The sequence below is a fragment of the Epinephelus moara genome, chromosome 5, assembly GCF_006386435.1.
Source record: "Epinephelus moara isolate mb chromosome 5, YSFRI_EMoa_1.0, whole genome shotgun sequence".
Classification (NCBI taxonomy): Eukaryota; Metazoa; Chordata; class Actinopteri; order Perciformes; family Serranidae; genus Epinephelus; species Epinephelus moara.
This window is the reverse complement of record NC_065510.1, coordinates 32,014,988-32,040,024: the sequence shown is the minus strand read 5'-3', so window position 1 is coordinate 32,040,024 and position 25,037 is coordinate 32,014,988.

The window sequence follows — 25,037 nt, the reverse complement described above, 5'->3', positions numbered from 1 at the left end:
AGCTTTAAAGCCTGCTCAGATTCAGTTTTACTAGGAACTTACTTAGCTTTCCCACTTTGTTAAAGTGCAGTAAACAAAACATGCTTATATCTAAAGTGCAGCTTAAACAATTTTACTCAACTCCAATGGCGTTGGTTATTTCTTTAGCGCGATGGTCAGGGAAACGCTCTTTCTTTTTAAACGACGACGATATCGTAGTTTGCACCAGATTGCTTTTTCTAGTCGTGCCGGTTAACGTTCAAACTCGGGTGGTGTCGCTTTAGATGCGTTAGCATGTTAGACGTGTTTCCAAGTACATACCCGACCGCTGTTCTGCAGTGTCGGCACACTGCTTTTGTCTTGTCCACTTGTTTATTTCCATCTTCGTATTTTACCCTGAAACCAAAGTGTTCCCAAACGGAGGACTTAAGGTTTGCGGGTGGGTCTTCAGGTTCGTCAGGCTCACTTGCCATGTTGTCAAAATGCGAGAATGCGCTGCACAAAGTGAAAGCGGAGATTTACGGTCGGACTCGGTCCGTCACTCAATTATGTCCGTCGGGGAACTAGATATTTTAAATGGTTTGGCTCGCAAAAACGGAATTAAAATAAAACAAAATAAAATAAAATAATATCCTGCGCCCAATAATTCGGTACAGGGTCGTGCCGAACCGAAAGTCGCGTACCAAACGGTTCGACACAAATACATGTACCGTTACGGCCCTAGTGTCAAGTGTTTTATGGATGCTCTTGAGTAGTTTTAAACCAGACATTACCTGAAGGGGGTATAATGCATTATGAATACCTATACTCACCTAAACACACAAAAACTGCAGTTCCTCTAATGGCCACTTGAGACTGGCTCTAGAAGCGAGTCCATCCCCATAGATCCTCATGTTAAAATGCCTAACATTACAGCAGAAAAGTTGGACATGTTTACAGCCTGGTACAAAAAATTATTTTGGTTCTTTTAGCTAGCTTTCAACATTCATGACAACCGTACATGGGTGAATTTTCATATAACTCACTCATTTACATTTTATGAAGCCTTAAAGTTATGCATATTTCAGGGCTAGGTTGCTTGAGTAACAGGCTGTCTGCGAGGCATTGCTACTGGCCCTTTTTACACAGTGATCGCACTATAGGGCTACTACACGTCAGCGACGCTTTCTAAAACAATAACAAAGGCAACAATAACCGTTTATCATCTCTGTTATGGTGGTTGATATCGTTTTCTGCTCAGAGGGTAAGGAGCTCTCGAACGTCATTGTCTCCCCAGTTTGTAGACATTTTGGGCTGCTGTTCTTCTTTGTGTTAGCTGCTAACTGCTGCTAGCTGCTTTTCAACTCCCCCTGTGGTTGGTTGCACACATAACACAGTTTTGTTGATCTTGAACAGTGGTTTGCAGCTTAGCAGCCATTTTGGCAAGGTGTCATACCATCCACCATCCCCACCACCTCCCCATGCCAAAGTAAGCTACATATATCCAATCAGAACTTTGGAAACGTTGATATGATACTTATGAAATGTACAAATGTAATGTATCTGTGGCCTGATATCTCATCCCTAGTAGCCAACATACAGCAGAGAGAGAGTTGCAGTGTAACAGTTTTTTGTATCTATTTCTTCAATATAAAGTAATCATGAATATTGTGCTCTGACAAACGTTTGCACTCCTCCCGCTCCACTCTTCATTTGAAACATTCCCCTCAGGCCTGCTTTTTAAAATGCTGCTAGCCAATAAAAACCCCCACACGTCCCTTCGGTCTTCACATCATCTAGTACTTTGCTAACAAAGCTAAACGAACTGTAGTTGAACTCTGTGCTGTTTATATCTTTGTCTGCTGTCATCAACATGCACAGGCATTTCAAAGGGCCGATTTTCCCATTTAAAAAATAGGTGGTATTTTTTTAATAAGGCCTTTTCCCCTCTAAATAATAATAATTGTTCTCATACTACCCTACGACTTTTTTTTCTGCCCACTCTATTCTTTTTAACAGCTGACCAAGTGATCAGCATTGATAATAAACAGAAGCAAAGGAGTGTGTGGACCGAAAGAGAAAGGATATTAAATAAATCCGAGTGTATGTTGAATGTGCTGTACAGAAAATGAAAATGTGACAACAAGACATTAAAGAGAGGAATGACAATATGAAGACGGTGGAATAGAGATAACGTCCTAATGATAATGATGCTGTTTTCCCATGTCTTTTATTTATGCTGCAAAGACTCATCTCCTCTGTACGCACATCCACTCGAGTATTCTCGAGCCATATGGAACTATGCATATTAAAGGAAGAATATTCTCAGGGTGTGAATATGAAAATGATGGTGCTAAATTTAGTGTTGTTTATCTATGTAATGTTTTCCACCACTGTGACCAGTGATCCCTATGCATTGTGGGCCGCATTTTAAAGTGTTACTAAACATTTGACCACGTTATTTTATCTGTCTCTGATCAGGGCAGTCAGTCACTGGTGGTGAACTACATGTAAATCAGGTTTTCCAGATTTTAATTTAGGGGAATGCCAGATATCCTAATACAAATAGTATGAATTTATAGTGGGTAAAAAAAAAAACCCTTTGGCTTCTGTTGGAAGATTTTTCCCTTATGATGATTCCCAACTGCATATTATGATCCACCCACACTTAGATTCCCATTTCATTTCTGCTTCTGACAAATGAAAAGAAAATTCAAATTATTTTTCCCAAACAAGTGCACTCGGGGACGAGCAAGAGAGCAACATTTACTTGCTGCAGGAACAAGAGTGATTTGAATTTTGGCTCCGTCTGAAGTCTGAAGCCCCCCATAGAGAGTAGCTTTCAGTTGAGTTTCTGGAGTTGCTGTCATTTATTATGATTAAAAATGTACGGTAATGCTGGCTTAAGATTTATGCTCCATCAAGGAGAAAGAGACAGAGAGAGATAGATATGGGAAGAATGAGAGTCTTGCATTGGATTAAAGTAAAAAGTCAAGTTAGGGGTCACCAAGATTACCTTGAAGCAAGAGAAGCCAAAACGGGAGAAAAATATGCTCATAATAAAGTGTCAGTCAGGGCAAAAGGCCCTTCAGTAAGACACTTAATCCAGGAGACCAATGCCTGGGGCAAGATGATTGGCTTTACAGCCCCTGACAAACAAAATGCTGTGCAAAAAGTCAGTCCTCAGCATCCGAATATCCAAACTCTGAATATTTATTACACATAAACTACTATTCAGTGCAACAATGTGCAGCCTTAAAGCTATGGTCTACGTTTAGAAAGACAATGAGAAAGATTTGAAGAAAGCACCCCCCCCCCCCCGTGTCCCCCTCCCCTCGGAACCTCCTAACGACACACACCCTCCCGCATAGCAACATACAGTTACATACAGCATACAGTTATCTATGTCACGACATCCACAATAAAAATGAAATATTACCTGTTCAACAAAAACTCTGCTGTATCAGCGTCACTTTTCAGGCCCAAATCTTGCCGGAGCTTTCTCCATCGGTCAAAGTAACTGAGGAGACAGAACACGGCGGCGCGCGAGAGTGCAGCGGCTCTTAGCTTTCTCGTATATGTAGTTTTGTCTGCGTTTTTCTGCTCATGTCGAGCAGATTTTGTGTATAGTCGGCAGGACATTATCAACGTCGGCTGGAAGTGCAAGGTTGACATCACGAGAGACATTCAAAATGCACACAACATCCTGGACGCCATCGGCAGACCTGTGGAGTCACTGTGGATCTGCTGCCAGAGTAAGTGAGGCAGATGCCGGAGGGAACGAAGGCAGAAGTGCGGGCACTGCTCGGGGATACTGGCTAGGCTAAAGAAGTACCCTCACACTCCATCACTGCTGAGCATCTTCCTGACAAATGCCAGATCTATTTCGAACAAAATGGACGAACTGGAGCCATTGATTGCCTCTAACTGCTACGTACAGACCTGTGGGATTATGATCATAACGGAAAGCTGGCTTCACCTGCTCATGCCTGATGCTACGCTGCAGCTAGCGGGCCGCACTAGCCACTGGCAGTACAGAAACATCGAGTCCGGTAAGGGGCTCTGTGTTTATCTCCATAACAACTGGTGTAACAACAGCAGGATCATTGCTCACCATTGTTGTCCAGACCTTGAGGCTCTCTCAATATCCTGCAGACCATTCTACCTGCCCCGGGAACTGAGTGTTGTCACCATCTCAGCTGTCTACATACCACCGGATGCTAATGTTAGCATTGCTCTTAATAGCTTAGTAACCATTGTAAACAAACTGCAACGCGCCCATCCCGAGGGCCTTACAAACCGCATGTACTTTCAAATGCGGAGGGGGGTTGGGACGAGGAGGGACAAGGAGCAGAGGAGTGTCAAAATGGAGCGAAGGGATTGGATGGAGGGTAAGAGAGAGAGAGAGTGCAAATTTGAGCAAGGAGTAACTCCCATGCGGACCGGATGGCTGTGATTAGTCAATTTCTTTGCAGGCCTGTAGCCGCCAGAGAGAATGGATTTTTTTGGTTCCTTTTGCTCTTCACATTGTGAAGCTAGCAATATTGGGCCATAACCACCATCTAAATGATGTTAATAATAATGATCAGTCTTTCTAAACATAGACCATAGCTTTAAGTTGGGAAGTGTATCGTCAGTCGAACCCTGGAGACAGTCTAAGTTCTATCCTGAACTCTTAAAACGGCAACTAATCTGATATAAGCAGCATCTATTAAACTGCCACAAGGGAGAAACCGGCAATCAAAGATAAACAGCAATTTTCCCAAAAATCTGTATCAGAATAGAAGAAACCTGAATAAGGAGCCCTGAGATAGTTCAGTATTGTCAAGGAGACTGATGCATGAAAACATGTGATCTCATTCACTGTTGGTCATGACTATCTGCACCAGCTCATTTCTGTGTGGTGTCACTGGGGTACAGTTATCAAAACATGGCAGAGAGACTTCAAGACCTTGGGTCCTCTCCCTGCTGAAATCTAGAAGAAATTGAAATGTGTTTATCATACGAGTTGCTGGTATTCTCCTGTGTAAAAATGGCAGATGGCAAGTCATTTATGTAAGGCGGCTGTTGAGAATATGAAGAATATTTCTGCAGATGTGGTGATAAAACTAAGAAAAACCAACAGTGATTTTTTAAGGAAATAAATTATCAAAGTTAATAAGACTAAAATTGTGGCCAAGATTATTGAAGACATTTTTCATTACTGGCCAGTTTTTGATACTTAGTTGGTTCTCAACAACAAGACAAGACTTTAGGTTTGATACCCTTCCCTTGTGGTGTAACTAATAGCTTATTTTCCATGGTGACCAAATTGCCAAGGGTTTCAAGGCATCCATCTATGTGATCCAAAAAGGCCATAAAAATGCAATCAAAAATAATTTACTTTGACGACTGAGAAACTAATTAGCAGGTAGTCATGGAAGATTGAAAATGCCCAGATGAAAACAAATCCAATGAAGAAATAAAGTGAAATACAACACATGATTAAAAGCATGAAAATGAAAACATGTTAAAAGAAGAATTATTTAGCTTTTTGTCTTTAATAACTGAATAAATTATTTTTTCTTTTTTTTATGCCACATTAAAATCAAATCACAACACTGAAAATAATGTGAAGAGGAGTACTGTATTTTGGTGTTGTCCAGCAGGTGACAGCATAGACCTGGAATGCCATGGAAACCAATCAGCAATCTCCAGGGGTGAAACATTAAGCCGACAGGGAAGTGCCAACAACTGCAGTTCCTCGAATGACCACTTGAGGCTGGCTCCAGAAGTGAGTCAGTCCCCATAGAGCCCCATGTTAAAATGCCCAGCATTACAGCAGAAATAAAAATGTTTACGCCCTGGTGCAAAAAATGGTTTTGGTCTCTATTGCTAATTTCAGCATTCATTACAACTGTACAGAGATGAATTTCCATATGACATATTTGTTTACATTTCATTAACAAAGCCCCTTCATTATGGATTTGCATTTTTACAAAGAACCACATAACAGTCGCATCATGCCACTCCAGTGTGTGATTTTAGGTGGCATGCTGGCATTGCTGAAGCAAAAGAGGCATGATGGATGTGAAATGGAACAGTGTCGGCCTCTGGTGTGGTATATAACATACGCGTCAGTAGCACTTAATGAACAATAACAATGGCATTAACATAGCAATAACAATCATTCATCATCTCTGTTATATGGCTGCTGATCTTGTCCTCTGCTTGGAGGGCAAGGATCTCCCACCTCGTTGTTTTACCAATTTGCGGACATCTTCAGCTGTTGTTCTTCTTCCGTGAGTTAGCTGCTAACTGCTATCAGCTGTTTTTTAAATCTCCTAGTGGTGGGTTGCACACATAACACGTCAAAACATCACACACATCTCATCCATTGTCCCATCCTGCCAGCTGTCCCATTTACACAGACCTTGCTTCGGCACTGTTACTACCTTTGATGCCGGCTTAAAGACGAGACAACTCTGTCCCCACATTCCGTGACTGTACCTTTTATATAGAACGACGAGGCAGCATAACAATGTGAAATTCCCGCCTTGAAGAGATGGTGTAATGCAGGATTTATATTTCTGCATCAAATCAACGCCTTAGCCTGACGTTTACCTCCCCAGAAATGTAATTACACATTGCATATGAGCAGAGAGAATATCTGCTTGTCACTGTGCTAACTTATACAATGTAAAATGCCATAGACTTGTGCTAATAACGTTAGCATGTTGTTATTTCGGGAAAAATGTGTCCAGCAAAAGTGTTTTGTCTGTGAATGCTGCCAGTTATAGTGAAGCCAATTGTGTACTTGTGTTTGAAATTGTCTCTATTAAGCCATGTTTAATGTGTGTTTTAGGTGTGTCTTGGATCAACTAAACTTTACAGCACTTCACAGAAATCTCCTTCGCCAACTAGTGCTTTGGAGGTGTAACTGCAGAGTGACAAAGACACATTCCTGCACAAGTATAAATGCTCACAATGGCGTAGGCCGCGTGCGTAGGCTGAGGCATAGGCTCTGCATAGAGCTGAGACACAAGTATAGATCCGGCTTAAAAGAGGCTTGTGAGTCAGCTCCTCCACAGCTCCACCCTCTCGTCCAAATATGGTCATTTCTGGCTCCAGAAAGCCAAGAACATAGACATATATACGTAGACGCCGCATCGAGTGGGTTTGCCCGCTGCTGCTATACGCCAACGTCGCCGCCATATTGGATGTGGCAAGGCTGCGCTGTAAACTAATAGAAGTGAATGGACTTAATTTCATAAAGCGCCTTTCTACAAAGAAATTTACGTTAATGCCTCTCGTTTATTCATTCACATACGCACTAATATACTTGGGAAACAGTTAGGCACCAAAAACAATGTATTTGATCTTCTCAGATGGCNACCAGCACTCACACTCACACAGCCCCCATCCCTGTCACACTCGCCCCCCGCCCCCCTACCTAACTCACAGAACATTGACATTATAACAGAACATTTACTGCAGGGTCGCTACAATACATATGTATATGTATATATACATGTATATATATATATATATATATATATATATATATATATATATATATATATACCGTACATACATATAAGCCTACATATCATGTGTACTGTGTATTGTTTTTCGGCACTACCTTGTTTTCTATAGCTGATGTAACGTGAATTACCCCTGTGTGGGATCAATAAAGTTCTTATCTTAGCCATCTGAGAAGATCAAATACATTGTTTTTGGTGCCTAACTGTTTCCCAAGTATATTAGTGTGTGTGTGAATGAATAAACAAGAGCCATTAACGTAAATTTCTTTGTAGAAAGGCGCTTTAAGAAATTAAGTCCATTTACTTGTATTAATTTACAGCGCAGCCTTGCCACATCCAATATGGCGGCGACGTTGATGTACGGCTCAGCACTCCATGCGGCGTCTACGTATATGTCTATGGCCAAGAAGGCAACAGCAGAAATGCCAAACTTGAGTCCACAAACTAATGGGTGACATCAAAGTAGCTATGTCCCTGCCAAACAAAAAAAACACCATCTAAACAATCCTGTTTCATTTTCTAAATATTTTCTTAATCTTTCATAAATAATATTTTGCTAACTACCTATTAATGGCATATCATCATGTTGGCATTTTAGTTTTTCTTTGTGTGTACTGTATTTCACCATTCAGTCACTCCCAATTTTGTAAAATGTTGCAGTGGCAATGCAGGATGGATGAGCCCTGCGTATTTTTGGAGGAGAGGAGAGGAGAGATAAGACAAGAAAAAAATATTCAAAACCTTTCTCTCTAAAGGTCCCTTTGACAGCTCAACCCAGAGGCAACCTCTCTCTCTCCCTTTCCCCCTCTCTCCCCCTCTCGTAATCGACTTCATATCCAGACTCTGTACAGTGACTCAGGTTACATTTCTCTGCAGCAGCTTCAGGATATCTCTCCAGACGATCTGAATGTCAGCCAGGCAGACCAGTGACACAATGTCGCCATCTGACTCACCGAGACTTTTTATTGTTGCCAAGTGGACATATATATACTTTCCCTGCACCCAGACACTAACACACCCAGAGGTGCATACACAGTCATGTTCAGGCATACACACACACAAAGTGCTATCATGGCAGGCAGGAAGTCAATGACCTTTGGCTTTTGTCAGTTGAGAGGGTGAGTCACGCATATATATACACACACACACGGGAGACACACTCCTGATGTATCTGTCTGCAACCACAAACATGAATAAAGAAATGAAGAGGCAAACAAGGACATGCATGTTAATCTGTGTTGGGCACATCACTTAAAAATGAATCAATTACTCATTATACATAACTCATTTTGTTTTTGCATATTACTCAGCAGCAAAAGTAATTGGCTACATTGCTTTTTATGTGAGCCTTGTTAGATATAGCCAAGCGGCAACCTTCAGGGCTGAAAAATGAAGCCAGCTATAAAGTGCTAAAAACTGCAGTTCCTCTAATGGCCACTTGAGGCTGGCTCCAAGAGTGAGTCAGTCTCTACAGACCCCAGTGTTAAAATGCCCAACTTTAAGGGAGACATAAACATGTTTAAAGCCTGGAACAAAACACAAGTTAGGTCTCTATATCTAATTTTTAATTTTTATATAACTCACCTGTTCACATTATGTTCAGGCTTAAAGTTACGTATAATTCAGGGCATGGCCGCTTTAAGTGACAGGCTCTCTGCGAGGCGTCAACACAGTCTCTGAGTCAGATCCACTCCTCCACAACTCCACATGCTTGTTCAATCATGGTCACATCTGGCTCCAAAATCCAAGACAGCGATTGCCCAGCTCCATAAACTCTGACACCTTTAGCCTCTGCATCATAACATATCCAACACCACCCAGCTGGCACTGGATGTCATTTTGACATCAGAAATATGTTGGACTCTCATGTTGGACAGATGTTAAATTTTGATTGGGTTGAAAGTTGGCTTGATGATATTTTAAATGTCTAATGATGTCAGAACTTCACTTTATTTGGACGTTACTGTTGTACATGTTGCAGACGTTGGGTTTTTCTCCATACCTCCCGATTAAATGTTGTTATTCTAACATCAAGATGACATTGGCATGAAATGTTCGAAAGACCGTTGGACTTAACAACACAACTTAAAACCAACAAAATAACAATGTCATCTGTCTTCAGTATTCTACATCAAATGGGCATTGTCAACGTGGGTTTTCTCTGGATTCTCCGGCTTCCTCCCACAGTCCAAAGACATGCAGGTTAATTTGTGACTCTAAATTGTCAGTAGGTGTAAATGTGAGGGTGAATGGTTGTCTGTCTCTCTGTGTCAGCCTTGTGATAGTCTGGCAACCTGTCCAGCGTGTACCCTGCCTCTCGCCCTATATCAGCTGGGATAGACTCCAGCCCCCCGGCAACTTCCAACAGGATAAGTGGTTACAGAAAATGCATGAATGAATCAGTATCTAATGACATTGTTGGCCAGACCAACTGATATTAACTCTTTTCCCTGATCCCGATAATCAGCAACAAGATGATCCCAAAAATTGTTGAGGTAACAATGCATTACTGGGATTATTATCTGTAATGTAAGTAGTTACAAACTGTATCCCTTACACTACACATTTCTGAAAAAGTTATGACTATAATGCTTCACAAAGTGATGTTTTACTGCCCAACACTGATATAAATGTACATGCACACATAAATTACACCAAACATATATTCTCCCCTCCCCTCTGTGGGTCAATTCAACAGACACACACACAAAACTCACAGCGTGAAAACAACCTCAAGACACTACGAAGCAAAAGAGAAAGCAAAGACTGAGAATGAACAAAATCTGAGACAAAGATAAATGACAGGAAAGACGGAAAGAGCAATAAAAGAAAAGAGTCATAAAAAGGAAAATGTTACAGCAAGAGAAGAAAAGAGGAGAGGGGGAGATAGAGAGGGGAGAAAGTAACTCCCAGCAGACTTCGGCAATTAAGAGCACCTCGTTAAGGAAGCTCTCAGTGACTAATGGATGAGACACACAGACATACACACACACTGCAGGGGATGAGTGATGGGCAGATGTAGACATTTAACAGCTTCTGTAGTACCATCTTTGCATCTTTTCTTTCATTTTCCTCCCATCTCCTCCTCAGCTTACTTGCAATAAAATCTGAAAAACATTATCTTCCCATACACTGCTTCCCTGCCTGCCGCTTACACCTCTCTTGATATTATTAAACAAGGGAGGTGTGCACTTCACCCAAGAGGCACAGATAATAATTGGAAGTTTGTAAGGCCATCGTCACTACCAATAAATACTGAAAGATGATGTCAGTATACATTAGATGTCTTCCTTGCAGCATGCTACTTAGGAAACAGTTTCATTTCATCACTTTTTGTGCACAAAGACAAGTATTTGTTAATGACCACAATCTGTATCAGAGTTCCATTTGCATAAATAGGTTGACTCTGCAGTGTCTCAATTAGCAGCAATGGGATGCTTTACTTCAGCATGCAGCCCCACTTTGTGATTTAGGCTGATTAGATGAGTGTGTTTTTACATAACTTCGGCATCACAGTAATGGTTGTTCACTGAATCTACATTTCTGCTTTCTCTTTGCGATGTAGCAACACTGAACTGTGATGAATGCAACATAAATGTGTCTGGCTGGATTACCCGAACAAAATGATTCCCTGTATTCTCAGAATCAAATCAAAGTAAGGTTCAATGTTCAGCATTTTGCTGCGTGCTGTTGTCCAGCCCTGTCTGCTTTACCTTCTGAGCCCTGAGTGCACCAGCAGCTGTCTCATGTTGTTACAATCAATCCACTTGCACACATTGCAACATGGCTCATAGTATCTATATTTATCCACAGGTCCTGTGGCTCACAGCGAGGGCCCTGACCAGGTTGTTTGCAGTCTGGAGATTAGAGGAGCCTGCTTGTGTTTGGAAGGTCACAAGTCACAAGTTCGAATCACAGTCCAGGCGTAGAAGATGTTGGTGTTGCAAGTTAAAAATGCTGTTAGTAAAATATGGCTCTTTAGTAACATCTAGTGGTAGCTGTTGGGTACAATGACAAAACTTGAGCTACATGTCCTCACCCTTTCTTCTGATTCTTTTTCTTCTTAACCCCAAAAAGATTATAGCCAAAGGTAATAATACTCTTTTGTTGTTTGTGTGATGCCAGTAACATATCAATTTCACTTTAAATAATTGAGAATATAACAATAGATAAAGAAAAGTATAGTAAAGTATAGTCTACATGCTAAAAAATCAAATTTCTACGTGTATAACAATAAGCATGACAAAGCAAATTCATTGTTAAGGTACAGTTTATTTGCCACTGCCCATAAATAATTACAATTTACCCTCTCTGGCAACAAGTCCTCAAACCCATACGACCAAATACATCATTTGTTCCTACACTCTTGTATGACCAACAGGGACATGTCCTAAATTAGTGGGCCTAACAAGTAGGTTACCTTTAGAAAACTCATTGTTGAGCATCATCACCACAGACTGTATAAAATAATTGACGCAGCCACCGTAACATCACCATTGGATTTGTGTATTCCCATTTTGTAGCCTCATTTTGGCTGTTGCCATCTTGCTTTTTGGAGCCAGAAGTTACCACGTTTGGACAAGAGGGTGGAGAAAACCCTTACGCTAGCTGCTAGCCTAGTTAGCACGGTTCATTCACAGCTATGGTTAACTGTGGTAAGACCAATGCTAATGCTAGTTTTAACTCGTGAAAAACAGGCTTAAAACCGAAAAATGAAAATATTCTTACTGGGAAAAATTGAAAATCCAACTCCTTAGGGGGTCTGTTAGTACAACCAAATGCAACTTTTTTAGGTGACCAAACTGTTACAGTTAACTTTAGTGAACTGAAAACACTGTAATAGTGACAGCTACAGCTAGTCCTATACTCCGTGAATGTGTTGTTACGCCATAGTTACGTCACTGAAAGTGGTCACAACCTTAATTTTGGACAACTTTACGTCTTAATAAAATGTCAGCAGGTGGGTAATATAAAAAACCCCACCTCATCCTGAATGTCATGAATAGGGAAATCAGCTAAAGAGACCAAAACTGTTTTTTGTACCAGTCAATAAACTTTTTTTATTTCTGCTATAAAGTTGGGCATTTTTAACATGGAGGTCTATGGAGATTGACTTATTTTGGTGCCAGCCTCAAGTGGCCATTAGAGGAACTGCAGTTTTTGACACTTCCAGTTGGCGTCATTTTTCAGCCCTGGAGGTTGTGGCTCAGTTGTCACGTTAATGGAGGCCAGCCTAACGTAAAATTACGTATATCATGACTTTAAGTGCGAATATTACGTTAGTTTAAATAAACTAACTTTCACTCAGCACAACAACAGCAGTGGGAGCACTGTCCTGTGTTTGTTTGACTCATCCATCTGCCCCAGCCCCCTCCCTACACAGTCTTCATCACTCTTTATACTACATCACCTGACTTCCCTCTTTGCTCCCATCATATTTAATACGGCCACTAGAAGTCGCCACTACTATAAAAGCAAATATGGGTTGGAATTAGCTACTTGTATGTCCTATGGTGTCAGTTTTTGAGTTGATGGCAGTCCAATTTCTGGGGCTCAATGTGAGGTGAACATATTACAAAAATATTTGGCACAGTTAGAGGCACCAGAGGGGGGTCCAAACTTAATAGAGTCCACTAGCCCTTCCATGTCCTCTCCACCCCCCCTTAGTGGAGAGCACACTATAAGTTTCGAAGATATTTTGATATTGTCAACGAATATAGAGCTTGTGCCTGTGCAAACAGCTTGAAATCTCAGCAGCCACAAACAAAGGACTGACTGGCACTGATCAGCAACACTTACAAGCCTTCACCGATAAATTACAGTCACTGTGTGCAGAGGAATATTACAGATTGCACCTTAAATTGGGTAACATTCTCCCCGAAGAACTTCTGCAGTGCTGATTGTACCAAGCTGCCAGCAGTGGTGATTGCACTTCCCAGGTGTGAACATGCTGAAACGAAGCAAGCTCTGTAACTTTTAACAAGCTCAAGAAAGCAACTGGGAGCTGTAAGCTGTGCTTTACAAACCCTCTTTTGCAAAGGTAACAAAGCTGTGTCTTTCCATTGGACCAATTTTGCTCCTATACACTATTTGATATGACTTAAGAATTACCGTTGATGCATAATGATGAGAAAGATGATTGGCTATAGAAAAAGATAACACATTAGCTTGGAGAGACTGAGTTGGGGTACCTGAAATGGCATGAAAATGAGCATAAAACACCCAGCCACTCCCCATGCTTCATTGCTAAGAGCAAGGTTATAATTTCTTTCATATCATTTTAGTTTTGATTTTGAAGTTGTGATTGAATCATTCTCTCATCTGGTGGTGCAATTACATTTTTAATGGGAAACTAAATTGAGTTGAAATTGTTCCGTGCATTAAAAAAAGCACCGCCTGCCACTTTGATTGAAGGATAAAGTCACACTTTCCTCCTCACGTTTCCCCTCTCCTTTTTCATGTTCACTCCACCTGTCTTTAGAGATTCATCTTATCTTGATGCTGCTGTTTATTTCCACACAATCCTTTGTCAACCATGGCAGCTTCTGAAGTGGCAGACTGAAACGCTTTGCCATGCCCGACTGATTAATCGCTTCATTTCTGTGTATGTGCTGTCAGTAAAGTTTCACTTTACTTTATAAACACTCAGGTTCTCATCATCAATAATGTTTGATATTGTTTTATCGCTCCACTTTACTATATCTTTTTGAAACATGCGTATATGCCACAGTCACAATTCACTACCAGCGCCACCTACAGTGATGGATGATGATGATATATCGTGATAAGATAGATGATGATATCCTGCCTGAACAGAGCAAACAGGAGACGCAGTCAGAGAGAGAAAAAGCAAAGGTAATATTAGATAGCGGGGGAGGGGAGGGTGGCTCTGAAAAAACAATAAGAGGCAGTATTAAGAGAAAAAGTGGAGACTAACAAAAAAGTATGTGCAGATCCTAAGATGAAGAAAGTGCTGAGATACTTAAATAAATCATACGCTTTCAAATTATTACCTCTCTTCAGTACAGTTATTAGGGTCTTATTTTTTTCCACTGTGCAGTAAGAGAATCTTTGTGCTTCGTGACTTCTCTCATTAATAGAAAACAGGTGCAAAATGAGCAGTAACTGCACCAATGAACACTATTGGACTTCAGATGCCCAAATAATTAATTTTCCGATGTCCTGTGTTTGTATTCTTCCCATTTTTAGTTTCCAAATTGTCATCAGCTAATTCAATGAGAAATCACTGCAATTAGTTTTGTATTAAAAAAGGACTTATATTCTTGAATCTGTCTCTATCTGACATGCTGAAGTAAGAGACCGCGCAAGAGTTAAAGGATTAATTAATGAAAGAGACCAAATGTAAGTGTGTGTGTGTGTGTGTGTGTGTTAGAGAGAGTTACACAAAAAATAAAGAGAGTGAGAGTGGTAATATCCTTGTGAGACCTCTGTATTTACTGCACTGTTAAGCAGCATTCATTTATCTTGTGAAAACCTGCAACTCACACACACACACACACACACACACACACACACACACGCTTATACACATATGGCCCAGTGAGGGCCTTCTCCCCAGACAGCTCCTCTAATTAGCTCCATTTAAATGAATGGGTTAAGCAGAGTTCTTTTTACAGTATGTGCTGGCACTACTAATGCAGCTTACTTCACTGCCACACACAGACACAAATAGACACACATACTTCCACAGAAGTGTATACACGTAGATTTAAAGCACCATTTCCCCCCTTTTTTTCAAATAAATGGAACAGAGGCAAGTAAATTGCGAATGTGGATGGGATCAAACAACATAGGACTTTCCCCTATGAGAGTGGTGTTTGGAACCGCGTGAAAACAAGTGAACTTACATAACCTATCCAACCATGTCTCTTTTCCTAAACCTAACCTATGTAACTTTTACTTTGCTAAATGAAATCAACATAACTTCATGTTAAGTACATAACTTTTTGCTAAGTATGTAATGTGACAACACCCAACCATGTTTCTTTTCCTAAACCTAACCTACATAACCTTACTTATAACTCACCTAAATGTAACCTATGTTAGTTTACTTGCCTTAACCTAACCCACATAACTTAATGTTAAAGGAGTAATAAGCGAAATTCATCATTTCTAGATTGAAGGAATTAAAAAATTGCTATGTGAAGAACTAGAGGTGTAATTTCATCTGGAGTATAGCATGACCTCACACACCCTCTCTCTGTGTTGATCTCCAGCCCCTTGTTTACAAGCCGGTCCGGCTGCGCGTTCATGTACGTTCATGTGAATCCCCCCTCTCGGAGCCCTTGGCCCTCCCTCCCTATAAAAGGCTACAGCCAGTGAGCAATGGCAGCGCGTATTTTCGAAGTGAAATGGCGGAGAGTGGAACAAAATGTCCACCTGAAGACGACCAGGATCCGACATTACCTCTTAAGAAACAACGGTTGTTGGGGAAGAAGTTGTCGGATAAAGAAAGGGACAGAACCTGGATTAACATTGGCCTTGCATTTCCAAGGTGGAGAGCACTGCGAGAGCTAAAGGGGCTACAATTTGACTCAGAGCTAGCTTTTCTTCTCCTGGACAGGTACAACATAAAGTCAAATGTCTGTTTTAATTAGTGTTACAGTAACGTTAGGCACATGTTGCTATGTCGATTCAATTAAATTTAATGTTACAATCGTAGCATGGGTTAATGTCCGGAGCTTGAGTTATTAGCGGCTCGGTCCTAGCAATGGGTCAGGCGTTACGGTTGTTTTAGGTCAGTAGCCCGGCAGCCCAGCTAACATTTGCAATTAACATTGTAAAATGTAGCCCGGCGGGCAGCCTGGCGGGCTGTGTTTAGCTATTTCCTCGCCCCTGTGGCGAGTGAATCTGCCTGTAGTGAAACCGGGGCTAACCGGTGCTTCCTCCTCAGGCTCCACTTCACTCAGCTGCCAGCACAGCCAGTTAGCCTCCGCTAGCCTCCCAGCTAGTGGGGGCTAACCGGTGCTTCCTCCTCAGGCTCCACTTCACTCAGCTGCCAGCACAGCCAGTTATCCTCCGCTAGCTTCCCAGCTAACATTAGCGCCGACTCTCCGTTTGGATCCAACCGGAGCACCGAGCCCTGGTTTGTTATTCAGGTTAATGTGGGAAGAAGCAGCGGGTATAGCCTGTGAAGTGGAGCCTGTGGAAGAAACACTGGGGCGGTCTGGATGTAATAGTCCATGGAGATGCTGTGGTGCTTGGCTGCACAGACGAGGCGAGTGGGGGGGGGGCGGTGGAGAGCAGAGGTAGAGGGAGGTGTGGCTCATGACACACTTTGTTTTGGTCTACAGGCAGTGCACAACAGCAAACCTAGCAGTGAAACGGTTTCGCTTTTTACCCCTTTAAGTAACTTTATGCAAAATATGTAATGTGGCAACGCCCAACCATGTTTCTTTTCCTAAACCTAACCTGCGTAACTTTACTCATTTAAACCTAACCTATGTAACCTTAACCTTTTTTTTCCCCTGTTAAAGGGGGTTTTTTGGGGAGTTTTTCCTTATCCGCTGTGAGGGTCCAAAGGACAGAGGGATGTCGTATGCTGTAAAGCCCTGTGAGGCAAATTGTGATTTGTGATATTGGGCTTTATAAATAAAATTGATTGATTGATTGATATTTGCCTACATCTAACCAACAAAACTTTACATTAAGTACGCAACTTTATGTTAAGTACGTAATGTGACGATGCTCAACCAAGTTTCTTTTCCTAAACTAATCTATGTAACTTTATTTGTCTACACCTAATCTACGTCACCGTATTTATTCAAACTTAACCTATGTAACTTTACATTAGGTACTTAGAGTCACAATGCCCAACAATGTTTCTTTTCTTAAACCTAACCTACATAACCTTACTTGCCTAAATCTGACCTATGGAACTTTACTTTCCTAAACCTAAATTACCTTAAGCACATAACTTTACGCTGAGTACATGATTTCACGTTAAGTACGTAACGTAGCAACGCCATTCATGGAGAATTAATTCGTTAGATATCAAACATGAGGATACATTGCAGATCCAAAGAGGAAAGTAATGATAAAAGGAGGGAATAGGGTTAGATGGAGCAAGTATAGGGGAAAGAAAGAGTAAGGAGCAACAAGGGAAACTGGAGTAAACAAGATAAAAAGAAGAATAAGAGAGAGAGGAACGATAGTGGAGAGATAAAGAGGGTGGAGACAAGAAGAGGACATGAAAGTACGGCAGATATGTGTGGCCTGTATTTCACAAAGGTGTTTAAACCCTATTTAAAAACAAAATGATAAATTTGAATTTTAAAAATGATATGGAGCAAGAAGAAACTCCCACAGTTACCTTTCCTTCAGGTTCAAACTCCCCCAGATCTGGCACTGTAATAATAACTACCCATCTCCTGCAGACACTCCTCTGTCCAAAACTACATTTACTGTGTTTTATTGCCAGCTTAAGTGTCTTAACAGCTGCCCTGACCCTCACTAGAGTGACAAGAATACTGCTGACAAGACACAAACTTTATTCTTTCACACTTCTGGTCGTAAACTATACACCCATAGACCTTGAAAGTGTGGAGGGGGGCACACTCCTTCAGCAATGCAAAACAATACAAAGGGCCTCAGACCCTGTATGAGCTGCTTTAAATGGCAGCATTCGCCAAAAACACAAGGCCATATAATTGTACATCTCTGGTTTGATTCTTTTCTCCTCCTGCTACGTTTCCTGTCTGTACTGTCACTCTCCACTAGAGGCAAAATGCCCCCAGGTATTTTTTAAAATTCAGAATCAGAATTAGCTTTAATGACCAAGTATGTGCGAACATACAAGAAATTTACTTCTTGTATGTTCGCACTAAAACAATAATGGCACAATAAAACAAGAATGTACCAAAATTCACTGCTAGTGTTTTGAATGCCTGTTTAGTCTGAGAGTTGGCAGTTAACTAGCCTTAAAACAATATTATTACATTTTCCTATTCACCATATCCTCATTCTGATCCAGAAGCCCCCAAACAGCTGAAGCCACGTTAAGCTGGGACCCATACATATGATGCTCCAACTGGAAAATAAAGTTTCATGGACAAAAACAGGCATGTCTGGAGAGACAACCATTCACACCTACAGTGAATTTGACATTGACCACATGTGTTTGGACTGTGTGAGTAGTTTGGAGCACCCAGAAGATTCTGGATTTGAACCCAGAAAAAAAATCAGGAATTATATCATACTGTGACCATGGAGTCTGAAACCGTCCTGACATGTCCTGGAAAGTTCAAGTCAGAGCTGAGGGGGAAAATGGATACAAATAAATTAAGAGAAAACAATGCCAAGAATTCTTCTTCTTCTTGATCAAACATTCCTTTGTTTATCCCAGATAAATAGGACAGATTTAAACACAAATGGGAAATAAAGCAAAAAAAAAAGACATTATGCACAAAAGGAAGAGACACCCAAGAGATCAATTCTGTGTAAGACAGTCCTTAAAACCTGAGTGAAGTTTATTGCTGTTTATTGAAGTAACTTAAGGACCTGAGTCAAACTCGTCAAAAACTTTTAAACAAACTCTGTCTTACAGTAATGAGCACACTGGAACAAAAACACACATAATTCACGATTTACAAGTCTCTCCTTCATAATGAGCATAAATTCTTATTATTTCCTTCCATCATTCATCATTTGACATCCTTCTCTGTGGCATTAATAAGTCATGGACATGCTTTTTGGGCATAACGCCTCCCAGTACGCTGGCAGGGGAGGCGGGCTGGTGAGAGAATGCCTGTACCTCCTGAAATATTTAACAGCCCCGTGTTCTGCAGCTGTTAACCTGCATGCACTGTGTGGAGACATACTCTGTGTGTGTGTGTGTGTGTGTGTGTGTGTGTGTGTGTGCAGCATATAACCTGATTACAGCTCTGATTACCTGTTGGGATGGTATGAATATTTTAAATCCTACCAAATCAGGTCTGAAAGTCAGTGATGATGGAGATGTTAATGAGGATGATGGTGGAAATAATGACGATGATGATGATGATATTTGTGTGATAAGTCCAATTATTTATTCCATTTGCTCCTGTTTCTTTTGGACTCCCTCAAAAGTTTTGACTGTATAAGAGATATTATTAACGTAATTACTCAAAAGAATGATTTACTTAAGAAATAATCGTGAAACAAGTTAAGCTTTGTTGTTTCAGACCTTTAAATTCCTCCACACATCTCCCATTTTTTCAGCATGATTTTCAGGCAGGATTTGTATTGAAAAAAAATCTCACTAGTCATTATTTGAATAGAAAAAAACTCTACCTGTTCATAGTTTTCTTTTTTTTTTTCATTCAAACAGAATGGCTGATGACCACTCAATTGCCATAAAAATCATTGGTATTGGTTGTTTTTGCAAACTGGGGATGTTATATTTGCACATAATTATGTGGTGGATATGTTGAAACTGTATGCTTCAACAGTGCTGTGGTTCACATGTGGTGGCACAATCCCATCAGGAAAACCAGAGATGTCCTGGTAAAAACCAATCCCTTTTCATGGCACTATTCCCGCCAACAGGTGATTACAAAACACCCATGTTTGAGGCCTCAAAAGCCAATTACAGCACACTGATGGGTTGCTACAAAACACCATTTGGAGTCTAAAAAGCCACTCGAAAAACACAGACAAGAGCCTTAAAAGTAGATGGTAACACATTGACGGTTCACTACAAAGCACCATTCTGAGCCTACAATGCCACTAGAAAAGTACAGATAGGTTGCTACAAAACAACCACATTTAGAGCCTAAAAAGTAGATGGGAACACAGATAGGTCACTACAAAACAACCACATTTGGTGTCTGAAAAGTTGCTGTAAACACATTGATAAGTCACCACAAAACAACCATGTTTGGGGCCTAAAAAGTAGATGGGAACACAGTAACAGGTCACTACAAAACACCATTTGGAGCCTAAAATTGTCACTAGAAAAGCACAGATAGGTTGCTACAGAACAGCCACGTTTCAAGCCTAAAAAGCCACTGGAAAAACACAGACGGTTGCTACAAAACACCCATTTTTAGAGCCTAAAAAGTAGATGGGAACACACTGACGGGTCACTACATAACACCATTTGGAACCTAAAAAATGCCACTAGAACGACACAGAAAGGGCGTTACAAAACAACAAAGTTTGGAGCCTAAAAAGCCACTGGAAAAAAACAGACAGGTCGCTACAAAACACCCATGTTTAGAGCCTAAAAGTAGTTGGAACACATTGACGGATCACTACAAAACACCATTTGGAGCCTAAAATGCCACTAGAAATACACAGATAGGTCACTACAAAACAACCAAGTTTGAAGTCTGAAAAGTAGATGGGAACACAGTGACAGGTCACTACAAAACACCATTTGGAGCCTATAATTGTCACTATAGCCTAAAAAGCTGCTGGAAACACATTGATGGGTTACTACAAAACACCATTTGGAGCCTAAAATGCCACTAGAAAAACACAGATAGGTCACTATAAAACAACCACGTTTGAAGTCTGAAAAGTTGCTGTAAACACATTGACAAGTCACCACAAAAAAACATGTTTGGAGCCTAATAAGTAGACGGGAACACAATGACAGGTCACTACAAAACACCATTTGGAGCCTGGTAAAGCTATTGAAAATACACAGACCAGTTGCTACAAAACACCCACATATGGAGCCTCAGAAGCTGCTGGAAAAACAAATGGGTTGCTACAAAACATCAATGTTTGGATCCAAGCCACTGGAAAGACAGCAATGACTCGCTAAAACACAACTGGAGTTGTTTTGCTCTCGAACAGTGGTCTGCAGCTTGGCAGGTATCTTGTAACATGCCATTCACCATCCCTTCCACTGTAGGTCATTGGCCTCAGCTGAGTTAACACCAATAGTAGTAGCAGTAGTAATGCAATTATGTAAAGATAATATGTGTTTTTTTCCCCATTCAAATCGATTGTTACATTTTGAAACCAACTCTTTTAACAGGAATGACATGTTGTGTCTGAATGACTTATCACTATTCTAGTCAACTTCCTGTTAAATTTCCTTGTGCAATGACACCAGAAAATATTTTGGGCAGCTTTATGTGCCTGAACAAGAAAAATCAATTTCAGGTATACAAAGGACTACAAATAAAAAGCATAGGAGGAGAGGAAACAAATCAAAAAAAATGTTCAAATGAAACGTGACAATCTGACAAAAATCCTCTAAAGTCTGCTAAAGTCATTCAGAGGTTCCTTCTTTCTCATTTTAAATGAGAATATCCTTTTGTGTATGGATAGATGAATGAAAGAAGCTTCTGTGCGCACACAGCAGGCCAGTCACCCTACCCATACTTGTAAGATCAAATCAGAAATAAGAGGTTTACAGTCAGATAAAGCTCAAGGCTCTATGATGCAGAGCTTCCTGAACAAAGGCACACTGGCTGGGGAGAAAACAAGCTTCTCTCCAGCTTCAAATAACAAAAAAACACAAGTTGTTCCTCCTCTTAGTCATTTGAGCCCACCAAAACTATGTGAAATTGCATTTGTTGCAAAGTAAAATGTTGCTTTGAAAGCAGGACAGGCAGCAAGAGAATGGAGGAAAAACTAGCGGAGAGAGACGGGAAGAACAAGAGAGGCAAACTAATTAAGGAGAGAGTGGCAGAGGGAGAGACAGGGAAGAGAAGGAATTGAGTCAGACGGCTTTATTTGTCGGATGCGTGTGTGTTTGGACATGCTTGTCTAACTTCTAAATCCTCTGCAAAGTCAGAGGAGTCTTTCATTCCCAAGATGAGTAAACATTGGCCCACGTTCTGTCATCACGACTGCTGCACCTTCAACCAAAAACAGCCTGTTTGTTTCTCTTTCTCTCCCCGTGCCAAGAGCCCATTTTATAAAGAACAGATAGCAAGAGAAAAGGAGTGAGTGTTGCCAACAAAAAACTGTTTTTAAAAATTTAAATATTGTTCCTCACCCCTCTGCTTAATGAGAAAATACAAAGGGAGGCAATGAGATAACACATACAGGCCATAATGTTCACGCTCCCTCACACACACACACACACACACACACACACACACGCAGCTCTCACTGTATGGGATGCACAGCTTATGAATAATTCATGTTCCAGATGTGGTTATTATTAAAGACATGGTTCTGATTTCTCATATTCTTACTATTCATATGCAAAGTTAATGTTTGGTTAGCTAGTAGGATATCCTTATTCATTTATTTTGCTTGGTGGGGTGAGTTTATCGCCCATCCTCCCTCTGTCTTATCTTCTTATTCACTCCCCAGCACCCAGTGGAATCTGCTGCAATGCTGCAAACATATCAGGAAACACATGTACCCTATACGTAGCCATTACCTGCTATATTTTCTGCTACAGTATGATACAGATACAGGAAACCCAAGAGAACATATCTCTCAATACACTATAAAAATCTTATCTACTTAGCTCCATATCCATCAAAGCTACACTTAAAGTTTATGGGACCAACAACTACAGTGTTATTCTTCATGACCTCATCCCAGCTCTCTACAGTACTCTGGTGAATTGCCTGCTGCTGTTGGTTTGCAAGCCACCAGAGCGCAGGAGATACTGAGGTAAATATTGGCCTGCTGGACCCTCAGGGCAGTTGTTTGTCCATAAAACACAGCTCATGCTGCACAAGCTGTTTGCAAAAATTTGATGGAAATTGGATGCGTCTTGTGGAGCTGTTAAAAAAAAGAATGGCTGTAGTATACTGGAGGTCGCCTTGTTTATAGAGGACCATTTTAGAATCAAATGAGGACCCCATCCTTTATTCAAACTACTATCTTGGCCTCAAACAAATACTGTAAACAAATACTGGGGTGCGGCACTGTTCATATTACTGTAATGTTGAACACAACAAAGGCCAGAGGTTCATTGTGAATAGTTTGTGGTAAGATGAAACGGTAGGGATGTTAAGGTGCCTCTTGCTTTCAACCTAAATCCTGATTATACAGTATATATATGATTATAGAATTTTCATGTATTAACATATATTAAATTTAATAAATAATATCATGATAACAGAGCTTGTATTAACATTAACACAGTGATAGCACAATTTTTGCTCAGTTTGTGGTCACTAAAGGGAGATTTAGTGCGGCAGACCGTACGATGTAGCCTACGTGGCCTACGCGCCATTGTGAGCATTTATACTTGTGCAGTGGTGTGTCTGTGTCACTCTGCAGTTACACCTCCAAAACACTAGTCAGCAGCGGCAGAGTTTCTGTGAAGTGCTGTAAAGTTTAGCTGATTCAAAACACACATTAAACATGGCTTAATAGAGACAATTTCAAACACAAGTATACAAATTAGCTTCACTATAACTCGCAGCACTGACAGACAAACACTTAATTAATCCGGACACATTTTCCCCACAAATACAACATGCTAATGTAATTAGCACAGGCCTATGGCATTTTACATTGTTGAAATTAGCCTAGCAGCTAGCAGACTTTTCCTCTACTCATATGAAACCAGGAACAACAGCAACGTTTAACAAAGGTAACGTTACAAAATTCAGCTCCATTACAATTCACAAGGTGCACCGACAAAACAACTGTCTTATACTAAACACATTTTCCCAACAAATATAAGATGCTAACGTTATTAGCAAAAGCCTATGGCATTTTACACTGTATAAATTAGCCTCACGACAAGCAGAGATTTCCTCTGCTCATATGAAGCCAGAATAAATCCCAAAGTATAAATCCCTGAAGGATAAATCACTCACAAGACTTAGAATGCTATTTTTGCGGAGGCTTTATCATCGACACAACTTATGTTTCTTATTTGTGAAATTAAAGTAAATAAAGGCTTCGTCTCCACTGAGGGAAATGGTTTCAGCTTACAAATATAGACAGGAGGTCTGCGTTGCCGCGATGTGTAGTTACATTTCTGGGGAGGTGCAGGTCAGGCTACGGCATAGGCTCTGCATCAACACAGAGGTACAGAGTTGATTTGATGCAGAAGTATAGACGAATTCGGCGAGCCACTTGTGTATGCCGCCATCTTGCGGCGGCGCCATTGCTGCGGTGACATGTGTCAGTCATCAATTCATTATGCTGTCATCGTGAACTGACTCTCTACAATGACAGCATCATGAATAGCTGGACTGATGATGTTAGACAGTGGCCTCCGGTAACTGATGAAGGTATCTTAAATGAGTACTGATATTAATTTAGAAATGAATCAATTGTTTGAGCGATAAGCAGGAAAGATTAGAGTAATAGGGAGATAACAGACTGTGTCATTAAACACTGTGTAATAGCATACGTTATGTGTGCTGACGTTAGCAAGCTAGCAGCGTGACATTTAATCATTATGGACAGGCTACGTGACCATCACATCATATTGAAGGCGATCGCCTTCAATATGATGTGATGGTCGTCTAAAAGGTGGTGTAAAATTTGCCAGACCCATCCGGAGCTCAGGTAATTTTGACCCTCAATCAGAGACCTGTAATTTTCATAGTCATCGGAGGCCAGGCGATCAATAAAATATTCTTGAATACCTAAAACAAAACACAAACACGTGTTGTT